Genomic DNA, 27,255 nt, shown 5'->3' on the forward strand with positions numbered 1-27,255 from the left:
ATTGCCCTTGTTTAACTCTCTAGTAAGGCCACATCTGGAATATGGAATTCATGTCTGGGCACCACATTACAGGAAAGATATTGCAGTTTTAGAGCAGGTGCAGAGACGAGCAACAAAATTGATACGTGGGATGTAAAGTCTCACCAAGAAAGGTTAGATAAACTGGGTTTATTTAGTCTAGGGAAAAGATGCCTTAGAGGGGATCTAATTAACATGTATAAATACATCAGAGGGCAATATAAAAGCTTGGCGGATGAGCTTTTTGTCCCTAGGCCTTCGTAAAGGACTAGAGGACATGATTTGCGCATGGAGGAAAAACGCTTTAATCATTTATTTAGGAAAGGGTTCTTTACAGTAAGAGTGATTAAGATGTGGAATGCATTGCCACAGGAAGTAGTTATGGCAAATTCGATACCTGCATTTAAAGGGGGCTTAGATGCTTTCCTTGCATTGAAAGACATCAATGGCTACAATTACTAGGTAATGCCCAGTGATGTTGATCCAGGGATTTTATCTGATTGCCATCTGGATTCGGGAAGGATTTTTTTCCCTTTTGGGGCCAATTGGACCATGCCTTGTAAGGTTTTTTTTGCCTTCCTCTGGATCAACGGGGATATGTGAGGGAGCAGGCTGGTGTTGTACTCGTTCGCTGGTTGAACTCAATGGGCATTTGTCTTTTTTCAACGCAAAGAACTATGTTACTATATTTACTGCAAATTTTTACATCCAAAATGCAGGCATCATAAATACTTACCTTTTGTTACTCTCACTACAGTATCCTCGGAAATGATCCAGCGTCATATCCTCTATACTGGATAAATGACAGAGAAAGCTGCATGCATCAATCCCTGCCATGATGGCCAACAAACAGCGCCGCACACGATCTCATTCCCAGCCCTGCACTTGCTATACTCTTGTTCCCGCTGTTCTCCTTAACATACCCTCTAGCACACAGTTCTCCAACCATGTCCTCAAGGCCCACTAACAGTGCATGTTTTGCAAAAAACCACAAACATGCACAAGTGAGGTAGTGTCTCAGCAGAGCCGATTAACTACTTCTGTGGATTTCCACAAAACATGCACTGTTGGTGGGCCTTGAGGACAGGGTTGGTGAACACTGCTCTAGCATGTACAGTGCTTTGCTAACAACCGCTACGTTTTTTAACGTTAGCCTGCCATTAAAGTCAATGGGGCCTGACCCAAATGTTCTTTACGGAAATGTTCATGGTAAAATTTGTGAGTACGTTCACGAACATTTATTCAGGATGTTCGGCCATCCCTAATATCAGTGTAAAATATTTGTTTTCAAAGTGTTCCTGAGACAAGAAAAATAAAAACACTTCTACTTACCTGGGGCTTCCTTCAGCCCCCTTTAGGCCATGGGGTTCCTCACCATCTTCCCGGGATCCTCCACTGGCTGGCCTGGTCTACTCCAGTCCCCCCCAGTTAGCGCATACTGCACGTGGGCACCCCCATTGCTAGGAGCTTTCTGTGCCTGCGCACCTGGCGATGGGAGCACATGCACGGCTGGGCCATGCATGCAAAGTAAGCAGACTGGTGGCGACTGGAGGAAGACATTGGTCCGACCAGCTGAGGAGTGGAAAATCCTGTTGGACAGTGAGGATGCCCAGGGTCTAATGGAGGCTAAAGGAAGTCCCAGGTAAGTATAAATGCTTTTATTTTATTTTTTGTCTAAGATTTCCTTTAAGTTGAGCTTCTGCAAAATAAAATGTAAAGGCAAACATTTAGTTGTGAAACAATGTCAACAAGATTTAAAGCATATAAGTATTAAGTCTTTTGTTCACGTTGAGCTTCTGCAATTTATAAAATTCACATTGAGGTATTGAAATGAAACAAAAACCTAAAATAATGATGTTAAAAATTGTCATTCAATGTTAGTCTACAGTACCTGTCTTCGTGGATAAACAGAAGTAAATAAAAATCCAGATTGTGCTTTTTCTGCTTGTGTGACTTAATCAGGGAATAGTAAGTAGACAAGATACATATCTGGCACAGATCCACCCTTGGGTGTTAAAGGAGTTGAGTTTAGTTATCAATAAGTCACTTTATCTTATTTTCTGAAAATGCTTTTAAGCGGGTCAGATCCTTATGACTTATCAGTGCTGAGGAAACGTCAGAGCTTTTGAGAGCAGTCTATGAGGCGGAAGAAATTTTAGAACAAACTCCTATTTCTTCTGCCAGAGATGGTATTTACCAGGGTCTACAGGGAGTGGAAGGCAGATCTTTTCCTGTACACCCTGCAATACTAAAGATTGTTACAGATCAATGACATGATCCAGAAAAGAGACTATATATTCCTAAATCGTTTAAACGCAGATTTCCTTTTAAAGAAGAGGATATATCTCTTTGGGCTAAGTGTCCTAAGCTCAATGCAGCCCTGTCACAATATTCTAAGGATTCAGCGCTGTGTAATAGGTTGGCGCTTTATAAATACAATAAATAAATAATAAATAATAAGGATACTGATTTATCCTTTGAAGACAATGGATCTCTCAAAGATCCTATGGATAAAAAAAGCTGACACTATGCTAAGAAGGGCCTGGGAAGGTGTCTCCTTCGCTTTCAAGCCGGCAATTGCTTCTATTCGCATTGCCAGAAATCTTAATAATTGGTTGTCGGGATTGAGGGATCACCTTATCGCAGGAACCCCTCATGTTGAGATTTTGCAATCTTTTCCAGTTATTGCCCGTTCTGTTGCTTTCTTGGCCGATGCGGCTACAGAATTTCTTAGAGCTACGGCGAGGATTTCTGCTCTCATAAATGCTACTCGACGAGCAGTATGGCTTAACACCTGGGAAGGAGATGTTAGCTCAAAACAAAAACTATGCGCCATGAAATTTGAGGGTGACCTTCTGTTTGGCAAGGATCTAGAAAGTATTCTGGAAAGATCCTCAGGCAAGGGGAAAAAATTTCCAGACAAGAGAACCCCTTCAGGGGCAAAAGGAAAATAAATGATGGGGTACAGGTGGGGGGAATCCTCCTTCAGTTTGCAGATCAGTGAAGTCAAATTACCCAGAATCAATTTATTCTGGATCTGATATCCAACGCATACAAGATCAAATTTTCCTTCCCCCCTCCAAAAAATTTAGTTCTAACAGGCTGTCCGTCGGAGCCAGAGAAAGCTTTTGTTCTGAAAGCATCTATCCTCTCTCTTCTGGAACAAAAGGTGATCTGCAGTGTTCCAATTGAAAGCCTTCATTCAGGTACTAAAGTTCAGGATGGAAAATATCTCCTCTGTTCAAACCTTGATTCTGAAAGACTCCTTCATGGTGACTCTCAATCTAAGGGATGCCTACTTACATGTGCCAATCTACCCCTTCCACCACGTTTCTAAGACTTGCGGTAGTCCTGGGGGACTCGATTTGCCATTTTCAGTACCAAGCTCTCCCTTTTGGTATTTCTACTGCTCCTCGGATTTTCACCAAAATCATGGCAGAGGTTACTGCTCATTTACATCTACTGCAGATCTGGATAGTCCCATACTTGGACTATCTGTGGATTCAAAAGAAAAGCTGTTGGGGGACTTAAATTTGACCATTCAGGTTCTATCGAAACTGGGTTTGTTGCTAAATGTGGAAAAATTGTTACCGACTCCGTCCCAAAAGGTGAAGTACTTGGGATTCTGGATAGATGCATCGCGGGAAAAGACTTTTCTACCAGAAGAAAAGCAACTCTACATGAGAGAAAGGATTTGTTCTTTCAGGGAAAGAGAGAAGGCAACTCTCAGAGAGGCTATGTCTCTGAAGGGCGAGGAGAACGCCAGCGCATACCACTAAGGCTGCATCCAAAATGACCACCAGCTCAAAGTGCAGTACCTAAATAGATTTTCTGCACACTTTGCATTCAATTCAGATGCAAATCATATGCAAATCTGCTACTAATTATGCAAACAGGAAACTCAGGAGGAGCAGATTTGCATATGATTTGCATCTGAATTGAATGCAAAAAGGAAACTCAGGAGGAGGGGCTGGGAGCAGCTAAACTGACAGTTACATAGTTACAAAGTTAAGTTTGTAACTATGTAACTGTCAGGTTAGCTGCTCCCAGCCCCTCCTCCTGAGTTTCCTGTTTGCATAATAAGTAGTAGCAGATTTGCATATGATTTGCATCTGAATTGAATGCTGGTGGTCATTTCGGATGCAGCCTTAGTGGTATGCACTGGCGTTCTCCTCGCTGTTCAACCAAATCTAAGTTCCACATTTTCTTTTTGCTTAGCTGCTCCCAAGGTTTTAAATTTAGGTTAGGTCACTTGCCCGGAGGTTTGCCTCACCGTGGCGCAAGTGTCTAGTATAATATACTTTGTATGCAAACCATATTGGAAGATAAAGTTCCTCCTAGTTTAATAAATGTTAGCACTTGTCTTGGATGCAGGGCATGCATTTTTCAGTCTAGCAGAGGCGGTGTATGCCTGTGCGATTAACCATTCAATTGCAGCATGTGTTTAGGGATGCGCAGCCTTTCCCCCACCTTTTCTTAACTATGTCTCTGATGGGGTTAATGACCTCCTCCATTACGGGAGTGGTATGGGCTCAAGCACATACGAAGAAGTTGCAGGAGTGGACTCGTTGAACCATGGCAGACCCCCTCTAGACCTCAGTTTTTCATCTACCGTTGGCAGTAAAGGATTTCCTCAGGTGGTGGGAGGAGGAATCCAATCTCAATCAGGGCAGACTATGGCACCCTGCTGCAGTGATAAGAATTTTCACAGATGCCAGTCGCGAAGGCTTGGGAGCTCACTGCTGTCACTCTCACACTCAGGGTCTATGGAATCAGGAAATGAGTATGAAATCCTAAAACTTCAGAGAACTCTTGGTGGTGAAGTTAGCGATTCTTTATTTTCTTCCTTTGCTCAAACAAACTCATGTGATAGTCCTCTCGGACAACACAGTCACAGTCGCTTACAGTCGGAAACAGGGAGGTACAAGAGTCAGGGATCTCAGAATCCTAGCTCTAGAGATTCTTCAGTTGGCAGAGGAAAATCTCCTCTCAATAACCTTGGTTCATATAAGGGGCTCGCAATTTTTTTTGGCAGATCGTCTGAGTCGGCCTCGACTGATGGAAGCAGAATGGTCCCTAAATGGGGAAATTATTCAAGAAATCTCAGACATGTGAGGTCCTCCAAGAGTAGACCTTTTTGCATCTCCTCTCAATTCAAAAACAAAGGTGTTCTTCTCTATCGATCCATCCTCCCCTCTGGAGAGATTGGATACTCTGGCAGTTCCATGGCCAAAAGGTCTCTTGTATGCATTTCCCCAGTTTCCACTAATCTCCCGAGCTCTTTGGAAAGTAAAGAAAGAGGCAGCTCAGGCAATCTTCATTGCTCCCTACTGGCCACGCAGAATCTGGTTTCCGGATCTTTGCGTTCTGGCAACCAAAGGTCCATGGTTTCTCGCTCCCAGAGCGGACTTGCTTCTACAACAGGACAGGAAATTTTCCATGGCAGCTTGGTTCTTGAATGGAAAACCTTAAAAAGTAGAGGCTTCTCAGGCTGCGTGATTACTACAATGGTTAACTGTAGGAAGCTTTCTACAAGAAAAATCTACTGTAAATTTTGGAAAGTTTTTTGTTCTTGGAAATTAAAGAAGGGAGTCATTAGCAATGATATACCTTCCATTCTTGAATTCCTCCAAGAGGGAGTTGATTTAGGGTTAGACCCAAGCACGCTAAGAGTGCAGGTGGCGGCTCTTTCCTTATTTTTGAATATTAAATTAGTCAAGGAACAGGCTGGAATTGACTGAAGGCAGTGTTTAGAGCTAGACCTTTGCCTTCTCAAGTTGTCCCGCCATGGGATTTAAATTTAGTTTTGAAATCAATAATTGATACTCCTTATGAGCCACTGAATAAGGCTTCACTCAAGGTTCTGACGTTGAAAACAGTGTTTTTGGTTTCTGTAACTTCGGCCCGTAGAGTAGGGGACATTCAAGCCCTTTCAGTTAAAGATCCGTTTATGCAAATTTTTCCAGATAGGATTGTCTTCAAAACGGATCCAGCGTATCTTCCAAAAGTCAGTTCTTCCTACCACAGGTCCCAAAAGATTATACTTCTGTCTTTCTGTGACCTCCCTCTAATGATAAGGAAGCTGAATGGCATAGACTAGATGTCAGACGAGCAGTTCTAGCCTACCTTAAAGCAACTGCCTCTTTTAGAAGATCGAATCATTTGTGTCATTTTTTGGTACAAAGAAGGGCTTAAAGGTGTCTAAAGACACTATATCAAGATGGCTAGGAGGGGTTATTGTTATAGCAGTCATGGCCAGTCACCTCCACAGGGTATTAAAGCTCATTCTGTAAGATCTCTGTCAACTTCATGGGCTGAAAGATCAGGCGCATCGCTTGAGCAGATCTGCAGAGCGGCCATTTGGAAAAACCACCATACGTTCATAAAGCACTACAGGGTGGACCTTTTATCCAGCCAGGACATGTCCTTTGGCAGGAAAGTTTTACAGAATATCATCCCTCCCTAAGGTAATTAACTTCTCGTTCGTCTCTCATGTAACTGAGCTGTCCTGGAGGATGAGGAGAGAACTACGGTTAAAACTTACCTGTAGCTGTATTTCTACGAATCCTCCAGGACGGCTACCTTAGTTCCCTTCCTATTGGGTAAGTTTCTTGCCTAAATAGAGGAAGGCTTTATTTAAACCTCTGTTGCTGTAGTTACTCTGCTAATACTGTTGGGTTCTGTTTTCATAGGTGATATATGCAAAACTGGTACTGGGTGTGTTTCCTTGGGGGAGGAGCTGGAAATCTCATGTAATTGAGCCATCCTGGAGTATTCGTAGAAATACTGAGTGGGAGGAGGTCGTGTGGGCGTGTGACGATAGTTGTGAAGAGGTGGAACTGGGGAGATGAGCGAGGTGGCGGAAATGACGGCGGGAGACGGCGCAGCGGCTCCATTTACAGAATAAACACGGTTTTTGAACAATAACAGTGTTTATTCATGGCAGACATGTACGGATTGGCACAGGGGACTTTTGGCCCCTGCAGCCAATCCCCCTTCTAGCAGCAGCAGCGCGATCGCAGGCATCTGCCTGCAAACCCCCCAAACTGCAGGGCCGTGACTAGCGCATCCCTGCGGCTCTAGTACCTGCCACTGCGGATGTGAAGCTCACGTCCGCGTGGCTGAAATGGTTAATAATCAGATTGCATATGTTCCCTGGTACGATTGTTAGAAGTTTTCGCTATAATGACACATGGGAAATCGAAAGGGAAGACTGACGGCTGCTCACAGATAGGGGGACATACGAAGTTTTATGGAGGTGAAATCTAAAAAATCTGATGGAAGTGGAGAGAAAAAATGGAAGAGACTCAGTGAATCTCCTTGGGGAAGATGGTGGAATTGGTAATGAGTGTGTATCTACCAAAATCCCTGCAAGGAAAAGGAAAACTCTGTCTGGTGCCGAGTCGGAGGAGGAAAGTTGGAAGGATCGAGTGAGGTCTCTTCCCACATTGTCTGATATGGAAGGCTTGATTGAACATTTAGAAAAATAGTTTCATATGGAAATGATGGAGATTAAAAATGAAGTGATGAGTATTGGTCGGAGAGTAGCAGTTGTGGAGGCTAGGGCAGAAAAGATGGAGCAATCTTTGTTTGAAGTTTCTTCCCAGATTAATTTGCATAGTAAAAAGTTTGAGATGATGTCCACATTGGAGGACTATGAGAATCGGAATCACAGACAAAATATCAGAATAAAAGGGCTTTCTAAGAATGTTAATGCAGCTGATTTGAAAGAGTCAGTCATTAAGATTTTCCATATTCTTTAGAATAGGGACAGAGCTATTGAGATTGAGAGAGTGCATAGGTCACTGAGTTCTAAAAAGACTGATCCTAAGAAGCCAAGAGATGTGATTTGCATATTTTTACGTTTTGTTGATAAAGATGAAATTATGTTTAAAGGGGCACTATGGCTAATAATTGTAAAATTTAAAATATGTGCAAATGTCAGCAAATAAGAAGTACATTTTTTTCCAGAGTAAAATGAGCCATAAATTACTTTTCTCCTATCTTGCTGTCACTTACAGTAGGTAGTAATACAAGGAACAAGAGGCCGGCACCATCAATATCTTCTGCTCTTTTTTATTGCATTAAAAAGTATGCATATATTCCAGCAAACGTAGTGCAACGTTTCAAGGCTACACGCCTCTTTATCAAGCTTAGCTGGGTATGACAATAACATCACAAACATACCTGACCTTTATACTAAACATGGGTGGTAGCAGCCAATAAATTTGAAATACACTTACACCAATCAGAATAGTCCTAAAATCGCGGACCTGATGGGAAACACCATTGCTGCTAGCCTGATAGGACATAGTGTCCAAGAACCTCCCATCTCGTGTGCCCCTCCTGGCCAACGGCTCGAGACCTCCTTGGTCCGCCTCTTAACGCACGGGCACCACCTCCTCCGCATATTGCGGACCTAGTGGAAGCCCTGCATGACGACACGCAATAGGCGGCGCCGTCTGGCGCCGTCATAGCGTGCGGAGGCGGAAACAATGGGGACGCTGTCGGCGTGATGCCGGCTGACGTCACCAGCTGGAATCTGGGAGGCCCAAACCGCCGACCAATCAGGGCACCTCTCTACACAAACAGCCAGGGAGCCGCATAAAAAATGCGTACTAGCGCCGTCTATCTATACCGCATTATAACACATGGCTAATTTGCATATATATACACACACATGGCTATATTCACATATGGCAAGATAATATCCAAGAAGGAAACAATAGGGGCAGAGAAGAGGGAAGGAGAAGGCACTTGCAGGCAAACATATACAAAAAAACAGAAAGACAACAAGGCACAATAAGCATCAGGTAATGCAGCATCAATAAAGATACAGACGACCAAAGTGTCACATTAGGTAAGGATATCATATATCAGCCACATGTTGAAAGCATGAGCCCAACATTGATCCTCCAATCAGAGAATACGAATATCTTTATTGGACAGGCTGGGCACAATGGAGCTCCAACTCACAAGAAGGGCAACAGATCAAGTTCCCTATTAAGTCCCCTAGGCTCCATTGTGTCCAGTATTTTTATCCAATAGGCCTCCCTCCAGAGCAGTTTTCTTAAACGGTCGCCCCCTCTCCTCAATGGAGTCACCTGTTCCAACACCATAAACCTCAATTGGCTGACATGGTGTCCTAAACGTACAAAGTGATATGCCACAGCCTGATCTATTAGTCGTTCTCTAATAGCATGTTTGTGAGATGATAATTGCTTCTTTATTTTTTGTGTGGTCTGTCCAATGTACAGTAAGCCACAGGGGCATTTTAAAGCGTACACTACATAATCCGAGTCACATGTATGCCACCCCCTTAATGGGAATTTTTGTACCCTGATGAGGGTGTAATAGAAAGGGGCCCTTAATCACAGAGCTGCAGTGAACACAATTTAGACAGGGAAAAGTCCCTCTCCTGTTGGTACGCGCTGGCCCAGCCTCCATGCTGAGGTCAGCGTGCACCAAGCGATCTCTAAGGGTAGGCGCTCTCTTATATGATATGAGTGGGGGGTTCCTAAAATGCTCTATATCGGGAAAGCTATCTGTCAGTAAATGCCAATGTCGTTTTATAATTTTGGTTATGCCCTGACTATGTGTATTATATTTGGTAACAAAGGGTATACGATTGTGTATTTGTTCTCTATTTCTATGTCCCTCTCGTAATCCTGAAGCTCTAGTACGTGCCTTGTGGAGGACATCCATGGGATATCCACGATTCTCAAATTTCCATTGCATCTCATCCAGTCTCCTACCCCGCACCTCCTCATCCTCAACAATATGCTGTATCCTTTGGAATTGACTAATCGGAACTGAACCCCTAGTAGCCCTCGGATGGAAGCTCCCGTAATGGAGAAGGGAGTTAACATCCGTGGGCTTAACATAGAGGTCAGTACACAATCTATCCTCACATCGAAACACCAACGTATCCAAAAAATTCACTTCCTTCTCAGAACAATGAATGGTAAGTCGAATGTGTGGGCACCTGCCCATCAACTCATCAATAAATTCCACTAAGGTAGTAGAAATCTGACAGAAGTGACAGGTTTTGGACTAGTCCAGCTCTTCATGGGGGGATTCTCAGGGATTTATTTATTTTCAAAAGCACATAGTGAATGGCAGTTGCTCTGTGCAACTGCCAAAAACCTGTTTAGCAAGCAGGGAGGCTGGCCAGCATCATTGTTTAAATCCTTTTTAGGGAATATCTTTATAAAGAATAAAAGCCTTGCTGAGAATCCCCCCATGAAGAGATGGACTACTCCAAAACCTGTCGCTTCTGTCAGATTTCTACTACCTACTGTAAGTGACAGCAACATAGGAGACAAGTAATTTATGGCTCATTTTACTCTGGAAGAAACATACTTATCTGTCTGTGTTTGCATATATTTTAAATTTTACAATTTTTTGCCATAGTGCCCCTTTAAAGCTAGAGAAAATGGATCAATTGAATTTGATGGAAGCCTAGTTGATTTATAGCCGGATTTGTCTTGGAGAACTTTAATGATCAGAAAGACAGTGAAACCTTTGTGGGAGGAATTAAAGAAAGCAGGAGAAAAATATAAATGGGGGTTCTCGTTTAGCCTTACTGCAAGTTTAAACGGAAAATCTGCAATTTTGAGATCCAAGGATGATGTAAAAAAAGTTCTGTGAGACTTTGGGGATATCATTAGTAGATTTTGAGGATTGGAGAAGTTCTGAATTGAATGTAGTTTTTTATCGGCAGGATAAATGGGAGAAGAAAAAAATATGAGTTATCCTGGTGGGGGGTATGCTGCCGTACCTTTTCACATCCCTAGGAGGAGTCTCTAAGATGGAGACAAAGAGAACGGTGTTCTCTGGAGGGGGGTGTCCTGAGTGGACAATTCATTTATTTATTTATTTTTATGTTTTTTATTTCTCTCTCACCTTCCGGTCTCCTCTAAGAAATTAAAGAAATATGTGTTAGATGTCTCGGAAGGGTGATATTTTGAGGATTCTCTCTTATAATGTTAAAGGTCTTGGGTCTCCAGTTAAGAGGGGAAAATTGTGGATGGAGTTGAACAAACTTAAACCTCAGGCCTTTTTTTTTTGCAGGAAACCCATTTTTGTGGAGATAAGATGCCTGGCATGCCCTTGTCCATATTTGATAGGTGTTTTTTTTTCAAACTGTCCCGATTAAAAAAAGCTAAAGGAGTGGCAATAGCGGTGAATAAGTCTTGTCCATTTGTATTTTTGGATAAAAAGAGTCATGAGATCGGTAGATTTATTTTTTGAAGGGTCAATTAATGGGTCAAGTATATACCTTTGTTAACATATATACGCTCCTAATGGGTCACAGGCTACTTTTTTTAGATTGGTGCTTGAACACTCTAAGGGGTTCAGGGAGGGATGTATGGTATTTGGAGGGGATTGCAATTGGGTATCTGAGCCTAAAATGGATGTATCATCGGTATATAGGAGTATTACGGCGGTAGCTAATAAAACGATTAAAAACTTTTTCAAGATGTCCATCTTATAGATGTATGGAGAACACTTTTTCCTTCTGTGAAGGACTATTCGTTTTTTTCGCATGTACATAAAACTTATACAAGGATAGATATGTTGTTTTTGGACCAATATTTTTTGGATAGAGTAAAAGGGGCGGGGATAGGGAATACAACTTTCAGATCATGCTCCAGTAATTTCAGATCATGCTCCAGTATGGGTTGATTTAGATTTTATGGTTAAAAATAGGCGTGACTGGCATTGGAGACTGAATTGCAATCTTCTAGATGATATAGAAGTTAAAGATAAGATTAAAAAAACATTAGTCGAATATTTTGAGGATAATGAGCTGGATGGTATAGACAAGGGCATAGTATGGTCGGCCCATAAGGCAGTGGTTAGGAAGATCTTTATTTCCTTGGGAGCCAAAAAAAAGAAAGATTACAATGGTAAAATTGCAGAGCGGTTATTGGAAATAGGAAAATTGGAATTAGCGCATAAGGGGTCACTAGACCAGAAGGCATTAGATGATTTGAATAGTACTAGGAATACATTGTCAGAGTTATTGGAGAGTAGATTGAGGGAAAAATATAATTTATTCTGCCAAATGGTTTAAACAGGCTAACAAGAGTGGGAAATGGTTGGCAAGGGCATTAAAAGGACAAAGGAAAAGTGCATACATTCCTATAATTAAAGATAATAGGGGGGTTGTTTGGCTGCAGTAACACAAATAGCGAATGTTTTTAAAGAATATTATTCTTCATTGTATGGTCTTCCAAGAAATGGATCTAAGGATTTTGATTAGTGGATGTGGAAATATTGAGAGGAAGCTGGGATGGTTAAAATATCACAGGAAAATAGAGATATATTGGAAAAAGAGATTAGTAAGGAGGAGGTGATAGCTATGATAAAAAAACCATGAAGGTGGGTAAGTCACCTGGTCCTGATGGTTTCATAAAGCAATACTTTTCCAATTTCAGTAATGTGTTAGTGCCACCTATGTGTAAATTCTTTAATTCCCTTAAAGAGGAGTAGCCTCCCTGGCGGTATGGACGAGCTGAGTTCGTACAGCAAAAACTTGCAAAAAACGTTAATGACGAGCTGAGCTCGTCCATGCCGACAGGGAGATTTCCTGTTTCTCTGCCCCGCCGGCTGCATTTTTTTCTTATCAGAGGGATTTCCCAGGATGGATGGATGGATGTCTGACTGCACGCCGTGGGTAGCGATCTGTGCTACCAACAGCGTGCAGAACAAGCATCCAGCCACCCTAGGGAATCCCTGGGCAGCCAGCGGGGCAGAGAATGTGCGGGGGATCCCCCTTGTATGTGGAGGCTGTGCTGGCGGGGGATCCCCCTCTGTGCGGGCGGGGGGAACCCCTTTATATGGTGGCTGTTGCGGGCAGGGGATCCCCCTCTGTGCGGGCGGGGGGATCCCCCTTCTATTGTGGCTGTTGCGGGCAGGGGATCCCCCTCTGTGCGGGTGGGGGGATCCCCCTTCTATTGTGGCTGTTGCGGGCGGCCTATCCCCCTCCTCCCTCCCGATCTCCCCCCTCCCGTTCTCCTCCCCCCCCCCCCTGCTCTAAGCCCATTGAGTAAATAGATTTACTCACCCGAGGGCTTTCTCCAGCGACGGCAGCAGCACTTCCTCCTCCATCTCCAAAGTCCCGGTCTCTGTACAGTTACATTACGAGGCTTGGTGACGTCACCAAGCCTCGTAATGTAACTGTACAGAGAACGAGTATGGTCAATTTCCATTTGATTTCTGTAGATATACTCAATTACCCTCCTGGCGGTTCATTAATTCTGCCAAATAGGCAGAAATACATTTTTTTTTGTTTTTGTTTCATGTAAAAGCTACCAGAGTGGTAGCTACATGAAACAACACTAGAGGGCGCATGTTTTCCTCTAGAGCGATTGTCGCCGGCATCAATAGCAAACAGGGGAAAGCGTATATAACGCGTTCCCGTTTGGCTTTTCCTGTCGCCATGGTGACGATCGGAATGACGTCATGGATGTCCTGACGTCAGACTCCTCCTATCCAGCCCTTAGCGCTGCCCGGAAGGCATTGGTCCGGGCAGCACAGGGCTCTGGCGAGGGAAGGCCCTCTTTCGCTGCTGCGTGCGGGTGATCACCGCGCAGCGGCGTCGATCAAGCTATACGTGCGGCTAGCAAAAGTGCACATACAGCACTTTAAATGGGGCGAATCGCCCCACCAGGGGCTGAGATATCCTTTTTTGGTGAAGAAGGAGAGGAATCTTTCCATTTGTAATGAATTGTCAAAGTTTGAGGAATTATTTGTGAAGGGGGCTCCTCCTATGCAACTGATATTTTTTATATAAAGAATTGATTAAATTGAGGGGAGGGGGGGATTTCCTAAATATCTGAGTAAGTGGGAGGAGGATGCTGGCATTTCTTTAGACAACGGGTTAAAAAGGAAGATATGTATTTTGGCTCAGGCTACATCAGTTAGTTCCAGAATAAAGGAAATTAACTTTAAATTATTGACCAGATGGTATAGAACACAGGATAGGCTGGCTACAATGTTCCAGGGGGTGAGTGACAGATGCTGGAGGGTGTGTGGAGCAAAGGGGTCTTTAATGCATTTAGTATGGGAGTGTTCAGTAATATCAGGTTTTTGGAAGGGGGTGTTGGATTGTGTTAAGAAATTATGGGAAGATTGTGGAGATTGGGATCCTGTAAATGTATTATTGCACGGAACATCTATGTCTATAGGTAGATATAAGAGATATTGTGTTCCTCAGCTCCTAATTGCGGCTAAAAGTTTGATTCCAGTAAAATGGAGGTGCCAGGGTTCTGCAACCCTTAAAGAGTGGGTGGAGAGGGTTAATATGGTGAAGAATATGGAGAATCAGATTGCTTTGCAGCAGGATAGACTGGAGGCATTTAATGTTAAATGGGGAAAGTGGAGTGAGTTTCAGGAAACTGAGGAATATGGAGATATGGTGAAGATGTAGGGGAAGGAGCTTCCTAATTTGGTAATAAAAAATTATGTTTTTTTTTTTTTTTGGGGGGGGGGGGGGTAATTGGTAGAGGCCTATGGCCTCAATTCACTAAACTTATCTCCTGTCTTTAATAACTCTTCTAGAGTTGTTACCATGGTGATAAGGCATGTAGTATTCAGGAAACATTTTACCTCAGGCAAGCCTAAAGTTAACTCTTCTGTCTTTAAATTAACTCTCCAATCCTTAAAATAACTCCAGAGTTAAAGACAGGCTGTTAATTAACTGCATGTGAAAATAACTACAGAGGAGGTAAATTAACTACAGGAGAGGTAACTTAAGGAATGAAGAGGTAAGATAACTCTCTCACGTGTGGAGGTAAGTTTTCTCTTGCTTTATTATCTCTTGCATGATCTCAGTGAATTGAGGCTTTGTCTGTTATCTGCCTGATTATTGCTGACTGGTACAACAACGCAACTTTAAAAATGTTTAGCTTGCTTAGACAGTTGTTATATGGTTACGGTATATTATATGACTAAAAAACACTAACTGCACCTGTCATAGCACTCTGATCTGTCACACCTTTGACATATAGCCATCATATGTGCAGTGTCTTTCTTTTATCATTGAAGAGACACTGAAGCAAAAAAAAATATATGATATAATGAATTGGTTGTGTACTATGAATAATTACTAGAAGATTAGCAGCAAAGAAAATATTCTCATATTTTTATTTTCAGGTATATAGTGTTTTTTCTAACATTGCATCAACCTATAATATGTGCAGATTACACAACACTCAGCATTCAAAATGAGTCTTTCAGAGCAGTCTGTGAAGTAATGAACTCTCCTCTAGCAGAGGAAAAGTAAACAGTTCAATTACAGTTGAGATAATAAAAGTCAGATAACAGCCCTCTCCCGACTAAGTTAGTCAGAGAGCTTAATAGCTTTTTTGCATAGAGATGACAACTGGAGTTTCTCAACTCTTCCTGTACTGGAAACAATTAGACTGATGTATCTGATCTTAATGTTTTTTTTCTTAACTGTACTACACATACAAATCATAATATCATCATTTTTTTTCCGCTTCAGTGTCTCTTTAATTTTACACTCACCTAAAGGATTATTAGGAACACCATACTAATACGGTGTTTCACCCCCTTTCGCCTTCAGAACTGCCTTAATTCTACTTGGCTTTGATTCAACTAGGTGCTGAAAGCATTCTTTAGAAATGTTGGCCTATATTGATATATCCTATATTGATATATCCTATTTTGCATTTGATGGAGATTTGTAAATTATTCGAGCTTTGTGACATGGTGCATTATCCTGCTGGAAGTAGCCATCAGAGGAAGGGTACATGGTGGTCATGAAGGAATGGACATGGTCAGAAACAGTGCTCAGGTAGCCCATTTAAACGATGCCCAATTGGCACTAAGTGGCCTAAAGTGTGCCAAGAAAACATCCCCCACACCATTTCATCACCACCACCAGCCTGCGCAGTGGTAACAAGGCATGATGGATCCATGTTCTCATTCGGTTTACGCCAAATTCTGACTATCAAGACTCATCAGACCCGGCAACATTTTTTCCAGTTTTCAACTGTCCAATTTTGGTGAGCTTGCGCAAATTGTAGCCTCTTTTTCCTATTTGTAGTGGAGATGAGTGGTACCCAGTGGGGTCTTCTGCTGTTGTAGCCCATCCGCCTCAAGGTTGTGCATGCTGTGGCTTCACAAATGCTTTGCTGCATACCTCAGTTGTAACAAGTGGTTATTTCAGTCAACGTTGCTTTTCTATCAGCTTGAATCAGTCGTCCCACTCTCCTCTGACCTCTAGCATCAATAAGGCATTTTCGCCCACAGGACTGCCACATACTGGATGCTTTTCCCTTTTCACACCATTCTTTGTAAACCCTAGAAATTGTTGTGCATGAAAATCCCAGTAACTGAGCAGATTGTGAAATACTCTGACCGGCCCGTCTGGCACCAACAACCATGCCACGCTCAAAATTGCTTAAATCACCTTTCTTCCCCATTCTGACATTCAGTTTCAGGAGTTCAAGGGGATTTTCTTGACCAGGACCACACCCCTCAATGCATTGAAGCAACTGCCATGTGATTGGTTGATTAGATAATTGCATTAATGAGAAATTGAATAGGTGTTCCTAATAATCCTTTAGGTGAGTGTATATTGCCTTGCTATGCCCCTTCTCCTTTTCTAATGCTAGGTACACACCATACAATTTTCTGTTAGATTTACCTGCTAGCTAGATTTTTTTCAACATGTTGGGGAAAAAAAAATCTATCTGAAGGTAAATCTATCAGCAAATCTAACAGAAAATTGTATGGTGTGTACCTAGCCTAAAAGACATCTGTAGAGTGCAAAATGCCTAATTTGTTGTCTCACACGCCACTTGACTGCCCGGTAGCTCTGATTCAAGTGCCATGCCTGTCTGTTCTCCACTGATTCTGGCCTTATAGGCCAAGGTAAACAATTCAAAATATGTTATTGCTAGTTGACCTAAGCCCGTTTAAAAACCGGCTTTAGGTCTGTCACTGCCGCCACTGCAGGTCAGCGCACGTGTCCACCCGCTCGTCCTGTCCCATTGGCTGTCAGCGCGGCACATGCGCAAAAGCACTGACACAGGGACATGGGGTGCAGAGACACAGGCAAATTATTATTATTAGGATGTATATTCTTGTATGCCATTGCACTTATGTCAAGCGAATTTACTCAACAACCACCTTCTGTTCTGTCTCATCTACTGTTCCTTCTTTTCTCTTTCATTTTTAACGTATTTATTTCTCTTCAGGGTATCAGTCTCCCCTCCTTCACCCCTTATTTTGCTACAACATTGTGCCAATGTTCCTTAAAGGGGAACTTCAGCCTAAACAAACATACTGTCATTAAGTTACATTAGTTATGTTAATTAGAATAGATAGGTAATATAATCTCTTACTCGCCCTGTTTTAAAAGAACAGGCAAATGTTTGTGATTCATGGGGGCTGCCATCTTTGTCATGGGGGCAGCCATCTTTTTGGTTGAAAGGAGGTGACAAGGAGCAGGAGACACAGTTCCAACTATCCTGTGTCCTGATAACCCCTCCCAGCTGCACACACTAGGCTTCAAATGTCAAATTCAAAATGTCAACAACAAAAAAATTGCACCAAAACAGCAGAACGAGAACAACAACATCAGAAATCCCATCATGCTTTGCACAGCATTAGGGGGAAAATGCCCGGGCAGTTTTTTTTCTGTGCAGCTAAAAATGAGGCTTGTATAAGAGAAAAAAAGTTCTGATGCTGTGAAACAGTTAAAGAAACACCAGGCCTTTCCAGTGCTGCTGAGTCAATTTTTAGTCTGGAGGTTCACTTTAAGATATGAGCAGGGATGCTCTCCAGATGAATTCCGAATAGATGTCATTCGGAATTCATCCTGATAATTAATTAGAGGATCTGAGCGGGTGGGTGAGGGAGGGTTAAACTTACCCAGGAGCAGTCTTCTTTAATCCATCCCACGCTACCTTCCAAACTGCGTTCACATGACTACCACTGCTTCCTCCTTCCGGGTTGAAGAAGGAAGCATGGCAGTGACTTGACACATCCAGGAATGCAGCGTGGGACAGATTAAAGAAGAAGTTTAACCCTCCCTCATCCACCCGCTCAGGATTAAATTCTGAATTAAATCCTTTCTGAATTCATCTGGAGAGCATCCTTGCATACAATCCTGAACATCAGGGGGCTCAACACACCTGAAAAACAGAGCTCTCCTACGTGACCTCCACAAACAAAAGGTACATATTGCATTCCTGCAGGACACGCACTTTAAAGGGGACATGTACCCAGAACTCACTGATAAACATTATATGGCATTCTTTAGCAACTCACCTGAATCTAAGACCAAGGGTGTGGCCATTTTGCTTTCAAAACATGTCCGTCTTAATCTCCTGCAGGAATACAAGGATTCTGCTGGTCATTTCCAAATTATAAAAGGTGAATATCTGTCCGGCAAACTCACATTGGGTACTCTCTAAGCCCCCAATGGTGGGCAACCTGCTTTCTTGGATAGGGCCCTCAAAGCCTTAGACAGCTTTGAGGAGGTAGTGCAATTCTAGGGGGAGACCTCAATATGGTCTTGAATCCATCCTTGGACAATTCAGCGGGTAAGAGCTCCCTATCCAATAAGGCTATTAAGGCTTGCAAATATTCTTTAGCTTTGAGACAACTTGTTGATATTTGGAGGATACATCATGCTACCTCTAAGGGCCAGTTCACACTTGTAAAAACGTATCCGTGGCTCCATTTTTGGACTCAGACCAAAACCGGAGCCTCGGATACCAATATTAAAAATAGCAGCCCTCTTCACCCAATTTAAAAAAAAAACAGATCCGTGGGCGATACGGGGGATCCATTTTACAAAACTGAATGGAGAGTCTGGACTTGTCGGGACTTCACAGACCCTGGATGGGACTTCATGGAGCCCGGATACACGGAGGGGTAGTGGCAGGGAATGCAAAAACGGATCTCCCTGTACACGGACACAGAAACAGAGGGAGATCCGGATTGCCTACTGCCTTCTTCTCCCCTCAAAAAAAATCATAGGTGCCTCCTGATAGGCTGGAGGGGGAAGCAGCCAGGAAGAGGGGCAGCGGGCATAGTGGCGGGGAGGGGTCGGACCCCCAAAGCCCCCCCCCCCCCACCTAGCTTGTTTTAAAATCAATCGAGCAGCGAGCAGGGAACTCACTCACTTTCTTGCATTCCTCCGCTCGTCTCGTCACTTCCTGCAATGCCGCCCTCTGTACTTCATTGGGCGGCATTGAAGGAAGTGATGCGTTGAGCGGTGGAACAAGAAATTGAGCGAGTTCCCCGCTCACTGCTGCATTGATTTTAAAATAAACTAGCTGGAGGGGGAGCGGGGCACCCAGGTGAGGGGGGTCCAACCCCTCTCCACCCCGCTGTGCCCGCTTCCCCCCTTCCTGCCTGCTACCCCTTCCTGCATGGCTGCCCTCCCACCCACAGCCACTGAACGGACTGAACATGTGCTGCAAAAATGCAGCACGTATCCGTTTTTTTATCCCTGCGTTCCGTTTTTTGAAAATTGAAGCCCGGACTGCGGATTGTGTTCTCGGAGCCTGGACCGCGAACTGTGTTCTGAAACTGCATGTAATGTGGACGGAGCCTAAGTACTACACTTTTTATTCTAATTTGCACTGTAGCTATACTCACATAGACTAGATCTCTCAGAACCTGCTCTCTGAGCCCTTAGAAACAGATATTGGTTCTGTGACCTTATCGGACCACTCTCCGATCTCTCTGGAGATCGGGCTTCATCCCAAGAGATATCGTCCTAGACAATGGCTGTTCTCTTGCAAACCCCAGAGAGTAAGCAACTACTTATTGATGCAAACACTAATTATTTTGATAAGTACGACATTGAGAATAAAAATCCCATGACACTTTGTTGCTACAACACACCAGAGAGAAATTGCGGCAGCTGCTCTTTCAGAGAGAGAAATTTATGGACTTAAAATGTAGAGTATAGCAACAAGTGTAGTAGGATGCTGGCAAGATCCCGGAGGGAAAAATATTCTTCAATCCACATCTCTCACATCCAAGATAAGCAAGGGGCCAAGAAATTAAGAGCTGCATCCATAGTTAGAGTGTTTAAAGATTTCTACTCCTCCCAATATAACCTGAATTTTGAGTTACCCGGACGGCTTGATCCCCTTAAAATCCAGCATATTAAGCAATATCTAGCAGATTCTGGTCTCGCCTCCTTTTCTGCTGAAACTATTGGGGATCTTGAGGCCCCTATCTCTGAGCTAGGCAGGCTTTGAAGGAGTCACAGTCTGGCAAAGCCCCGGGTCCAGGCGGATTCCTTCTGGAATATTACGAAACATATAGAGATGTTCTGTGCCCGTACCTACTTAAGGTTTTAATGCCTTGGTGCCCACTGAACATGCTCAGGTAACAATGCCGTGTTATATGCATTCTGTTCAAATTACAGTTATCCCCAAGCCCTGAAAGGACTCCACCTTGTGCTCCAAATATCGCCCAATTCTCTACTCAACGTAGACCTTAAGCTTTTTTTTTGCCAAGGTCCTCGCTAACCGCTTGGCACCTTTGATGGGCGACATGGTCCACCCAGACCAGTCTGGCTTTATTCCTTGCAGTCATTGTGTGTAGTTGCCACGACTACAGCTATTTCAGGTGTACTCAACCTGATATTTTGCCGGTGCCAAGTCCCAAACCGGACCGCTCACACGGTTTTGAGGTAACCTCCAAATAAAGAAAAGAGACGGCACTCCACTGGCTGCAATTCAAATTGCTATACTCAGGAACAAGACATTACATGTTACGGATAAACTCCTTCATCAGATGTTAAACAGCGATTGAATGCAATAGCACAGGTATATATACTCTCATTCCAAGTGCTCCACCCGAGTAACTGCAAACCCCACCCCTGTTATCATTAACCCTAGAAAGTCCATGTTCTCCACAGTGATTCAATTTATAAGGTCATAGTCTCACGGTCTTTTGGCACTCCTAATAGGCTACCAAAACAATATCAAATAACTGACCGTATTTCTGCCTGGCACTTCTTGCACGGACTGCCACATAACCACCTGTTGAAAAACGTAATTAGAAACAGTACAGATAAATTACATTATAAAAAGTATTATAAAAAAACAGAAGTATATCGTCCACAGACCGAAAGTATTGGAACAAATGTCCCCTATACTTTGTTGAATCGCTAGAGAGGACACTCTTTTTGACTAACCCAAAGTATAGGGGACATTTGTTCCAATACTTTCGGTTTGTGGACGATATACTTCTGTTATGGGATGGCCCTGAGGAACTGCTCCTTCAAATGGTGGAACAGGCAAATATTGCTCATTCCACCATAAAATTTTCTTGCGAGTTGTCGAGAGAAAGAGTTAATTTTTTAGATGTGCCGATTAAGCGCGGTGAGGGTCGTTTAGTCAGCGAGTTATTCCGAAAGACTACTGATCGCAATAATTTATTGCGATCGGATAGTTACCATCCTGGCCACGTAACCAAAGCAATACCAAGAGGGCAGTTCCTCAGGGCTAGGCGCATCTGCACTGAGGACCAGGCCTATGAAAAAACTAGCAAACAGTTAAAAACGAAGTTTGTGCAGAAGGGGTACAGTGCCTGCAAAATAGAGAGGATTAAAGAAGAAGTGGGGACTATAGATAGGTCCACCCTATTAACTAGAAAAGAACGTATGGTTAAAACCAAAGGCATACCCCTAGTAACAAACTTAGGGAAGAATACCCCGATGATTAAACAAGTGGTGCGTAAATTTTGGCCTTTATTGAGTGCTGACAGGGAGTTGGGACGGCTTTTCCAAGAAGAGCCCATCTTCTCAGTCAGGAGAGGCAGAACAATTCAGGACAGGGTGAGATGCGTAGACACATCCCCTAGAATAAATGAGATCAATACTGGAAAAGCAGGGACAGTGCCATGCCTCAATTGCAATGTATGCAGCGGAATAATCAAAGGTGACACTTTATGCCATCCGCATACAGGTCAAAAGATTAAAATCAAAGGGAGGCACTACTGTTCCACAGCAGGGGTAGTGTATGGGCTTAAATGCCTGTGTGGTTCTATATACGTGGGTGAAACCACGAGATCGGTCCAGACACGTATACAGGAGCATAGGAGGGCAATCTCAAAGCATGCAGCAGGTGAAAAGAATTATGATATCTCAGTGGCTAGGCATTTCAAAGATGCAGGGCATAACTCTGCTCAATTGAGGTGGTGTGTACTGGAAGCAGTCTGTCTACCTAAATGTGGGGGCGATTTTGAAAAATTCGGTCAGTTATTTGATATTGTTTTGGTAGCCTATTAGGAGTGCCAAAAGACCGTGAGACTATGACCTTATAAATTGAATCACTGTGGAGAACATGGACTTTCTAGGGTTAATGGTAACAGGGGTGGGGTTTGCAGTTACTCAGGTGGAGCACTTGGAATGAGAGTATACAGTGGGTTGCAAAAGTATTCGGCCCCCTTGAAGTTTTCCACATTTTGTCACATTACTGCCACAAACAAATTTTATTGGCATTCCACATGAAAGACCAATACAAAGTGGTGTACATGTGAGAAGTGAATCATACATCATTCCAAACATTTTTTACAAATAAATAACTGCAAAGTGGGGTGTGCGTAATTATTCGGCCCCCTGAGTCAATACTTGGTAGAACCACCTTTTGCTGCAATTACAGCTGCCAGTTTTTCAGGGTATGTCTCTACCAGCGTTGCACATCTAGAGACTGAAATCCTTGCCCATTCTTCTTTGCAAAACAGCTCCAGCTCAGTCAGATTAGATGGACAGCGTTTGTGAACAGCAGTTTTCAGATCTTGCCACAGATTCTCGATTGGATTTAGATCTGGACCTTGACTGGGCCATTCTAACACATAGATATGTTTTGTTTTAAACCATTCCATTTTTGCCCTGGCTTTATGTTTAGAGTCATTGTCCTGCTGGAAGGTGAACCTCCGCCCCAGTCTCCAGTCTTTTGCAGTCTCCAACAGGTTTTCTTCCAAGTTTGCCCTGTATATGGCTCAATCCATCTTCCCATCAACTCTGACCAGCTTCCCTGTCCCTGCTGAAGAGATGCACCCCCCGAGCATGATGCTGCCACCACCATATTTGACAGTGGGGATGGTGTGTTCAGAGCGATGTGCAGTGTTAGTTTTCTGCCACACATAGCGTTTTGCATTTTGGCCAAAAAGTTCCATTTTGGTCTCATCTGACCAGAGCTCCTTCTTCCACATGGTTGCTGTGTCCCCCACATGGCTTGTGGCAAACTGCAACGGGACTTCTTATGCTTTCTGTTAACAATGCCTTTCTTCTTGCCACTCTTCCATAAAGGCCAACTTTGTACAGTGCATGACTAATAGTTGTACTATGGACAGAGTCTCCCACCTGAGCTGTAGATCTCTGCAGCTCGTCCAGAGTCACCATGGGCCTCTTGACTGCATTTCTGATCAGCGCTCTGCTTGTTCGGCCTGTGAGTTTAGGTGGATGGCCTTGTCTTGGTAGGTTTACAGTTGTGCCATACTCCTTCCATTTCTGAATGATCGCTTGAACAGTGCTCCTTGGGATGTTCAAGGCTTTGGAAATCTTTTTGTAGCCTAAGCCTGCTTTAAATTTCTCAATAACTTGATCCCTGACCTGTCTTGTGTGTTCTTTGGACTTCACGGTGTTGTTGCTCCCAATATTCTCTTAGACAACCTCTGAGGCCCTCACAGAGCAGCTGTATTTGTACTCACATTAGAATACACACAGGTGCACTCTATTTAGTCATTAGCACTCATCAGGCAATGTCTATAGGCAACTGACTGCACTCAGATCAAAGGGAGCCAAATAAATATGCACACACCACTTTGCAGTTATTTATTTGTAAAAAATGTTTGGAATCATGTAGGATTTTAGTTCCACTTCTCACGTGTACACCACTTTGTGTTGGTCTTTCATGTGGAATTCCAATAAAATTGATTCATGTTTGTGGCAGTAATGTGACAAAATGTGGAAAACTTACTTACTTTTGCAACCCACTGTATATACCTGTGCAATTGCATTCAATCGCTATTTGACATCTGATGAAGGAGTTTATCCGTAACATGTAATGTCTTGTTCCTGAATATAGCAATTTGAATTGCAGCCAGTGGAGTGCCGTCTCTTTTCTTTGTTTGGCTTTATTCCTTGTAGGGAAGCCTGGGACACCACCATCCATTCAATAAATCTTATAGACTGGGACACTAAATCTAATACTCCCGTCCTCCTTTTGTCGACAGATGCTGTCAGATATTGGCCAATTGGCACAGACATTCCGCTAACAAGCGATGGGTGCAGCTTGAGCGGGAGATTCTGGGCTAATACCTTTCCTCTCTCTGTCTTGGTCATCTACTAGAATGACTGAAAAATTTGTCTCTATTGACTCCATGTTTCTGGCCTTTTTTTTTTTGTAACACAGTTTTTATTAAAGAGGAACTGTCGCGAAAATCTTAAAATTTAAAACACATACAAATAAGTACTTCTTCCAGAGTAAAATGAGCCATAAATTACTTTTCTCCCATGTTGCTGTCACTTACAATAAGAAGTAGAAATCTGTAATTACCGATAGATTTTGGACTAGCCCATGTTCTCATAGGGGGGGTTCTCTCTTTTTTTTTTTTATTATTTTTAAAAGCAGTGAATGGCAACTGCTCCGTCCAACTGCCAAAATAGTGTGCAGCGAGCAAGGAGGCTGGCCAGCATCTTGGTATAAATCTTTTTCAGGGAGTGTCTTTATAAAGAATAAAGGCCATGCTGAGAATCCCCTATGGAGAGATGGACTAGCCCAAAATCTGTCGGTAATGTCAGATTTCTACTACCTACTGTAAGTGACAGCAACATGGGAGAAAAGTAATTTATGGCTCATTTTACTCTGGAAGAAGTACTTATTTGTATGTGTTTTAAATTTTAAGGTTTTCGTGATAGTTCCTCTTTAAAGTTAAATCGTACAACACATACTTGAAAAAGTCAATGAACAAGCATTGTATGAGATTGCATAAAGTACTTCCATAGAAAGGGTGAATGCAAACAAAAAAACTTGAGTCCATCTAACACAAATGTATTCCAAATCCAAAAACACGAGTATAGGATCAGTCCAGAGAGAGAGAGAGAGAGAGAGAGAGAGAGAGAGAGAGAGAGAGAGAGAGAGAGAGAAATAGTAGAGATCCAATTCAGGAAAGCAGAAGAAGAGAAAAAGAAAGGAGAACAAAAATCTACAAACTAGGTCGGCCCTCATTCATATATAGAGATGTCGCGAACGGTTCCCGAACCGTTCGCCGAACAACTCTGCATCACTGGGCCTTCTACTACTTCTGGGTCGCTATGACCCGGAGTAGTACGCCTGCGCTGCCCAGCGGAGCGCGTCCGAGATCGCGCTCCTGTTGCCGGGCACTTTCTGCGCATGTGCGTGACGTAATGAACGACGTCACGCTCATGCGCAGAGAGTGCCAGGCAACAGGAGCGCGATCTAGGACGCGCTCCGCCGGGTAGCACAGGCGTACTACTCCGGGTCATAGCGACCCGGAAGTAGTAGAAGGCCCAGAGATGTTCGCCCGGCAAACGGTTGAGGCCATCACTGTATATATAGTAGCATACAAGAAGAATAACATACAGGTCCAATAGCAAAGACGTATGGTCAATATTGCAAGATTAAAAATAGCGGTTACCAATAAAACCTGGGCACCTCTTCATGTGTAATAGCGCAATTTTATTAAGGAAAAAGAACAAAAAAAAAAAAGAAAAGGACTACTTTCAATCAAGGGGGGATATAATTTAAGAAATAAGTTTCCCATGGATTTCAATTTTTTTCGTATCTACATTCCGTTTCCCTAAGTAGGGCTTTAATGTACTCCATTAACTTAGTGCAACTAATTTTACCAATAATTTCAGAAAGTTTGGGAGCAGCAGGACAACGCCAATGGGATGCTATGGACAATCTGGTGGCTGTCAAGATATGTGTAGCTTATCTCAGGGGATACTTTCTAATTCCAGGAACAGGTTGCCCAGCAACATATGGAGAGGGCCCAAAGGAACGGAGACATCAGCCACTTTTGAGATTAGGGCCTGGATTTCAACCCATAACAGTTGAATCAATGGGCAATACCAAAAAAATATGTTCAAGAGTGCCCGGTTGACCACATCCCCTCCAGCAGGAACTGGAAACTTCTGGATACATATCTGATAACACCTCAGGAGTTCTGGACCATTGAAAAAGCAGTTTATAAAGATTTTCCTTCACTTGTGTGCACATAGAGGTGATTTTTGCATTATCCCAAAGGAAGCATATTTTACTAAATCTATGGATTGACCAAGAGCATGTTCCCATTTTGTCATGAGTGATTAGGCTTAAGGGTACCAGATGTATAAAGAAGCAATAAATCAATGAAATAAGACCTTTCTGATGACCTTTACGATCACAAAATATGTCTGTATTTCATGTTTAAGAGTTTGCATCGCAGAATAGTTTAACCACCTTAGCGGTATGGACGAGCTCAGCTCGTCCATTACCGCCAGAGGGTGCCGCTCAGGCCCTGCTGGGCCGATTTTGCTAAAATAAAAAGCAGCACACGGAGCCGGCACTTTGCCAGCCGCGTGTGCTGCCTGATCGCCGCCGCTCTGCGGCGATCCGCCGCGAGCAGTGGCGAAAGAGGGTCCCCCCAGCCGCCCGAGCCCTGCGCAGCCGGAACAAATAGTTCCGGCCAGCGCTAAGGGCTGGATCGGAGGCGGCTGACGTCAGGACGTCGGCTGACGTCCATGACGTCACTCCCCTCGTCGCCATGGCGACGAGGAAAGCCAAACAAGGAAGGCTGCTCATTGCAGCCTTCCTTGTTACTTCTGCTTGCCGGAAGCGATCAGAAGAACGTCTCCGGAGCGCCCTCTAGTGGGCTTTCATGCAGCCAACTTTCAGTTGGCTGCATGAAATAGTTTTTTTTTTTATTAAAAAAAAACCCTCCCGCAGCCGCCCTGGCGATCTCAATAGAACGCCAGGGTGGTTAATTCAGTGGGGTCAGTTGTATAGAGAGTTTGAGCCCTCATGAGATCAGAGTGAAAGGTCAAAAGTTTGTGAGATGCTGTCATCTTACATTTGGTATCTTCTGATATAAATGAAAGCGTTATGTGCTGCGGAAAGCAAGCAAAAAGTGAAGTATGATTGCAATTCATCCGCATGATTGCAATTCATCCGCAAATCTAGATAAAAGTTCCTTATCTTGTAATAAGGTCTCATTTAATAT

General features: G+C 43.3%; 1 protein-coding gene across 1 annotated transcript in view; it reads right to left on the reverse strand.

Moving 5' to 3' along the window:
* The window catches only part of KDM4B (lysine demethylase 4B), a 731,006-nt gene that overhangs the window by 535,370 nt on the left and 168,381 nt on the right, over positions 1–27,255 (reverse strand). The window lies entirely within an intron of this gene.

This window comes from Hyperolius riggenbachi, chromosome 1 (genome assembly GCF_040937935.1).
Source record: "Hyperolius riggenbachi isolate aHypRig1 chromosome 1, aHypRig1.pri, whole genome shotgun sequence".
In the NCBI taxonomy this organism is placed as follows: domain Eukaryota; kingdom Metazoa; phylum Chordata; class Amphibia; order Anura; family Hyperoliidae; genus Hyperolius; species Hyperolius riggenbachi.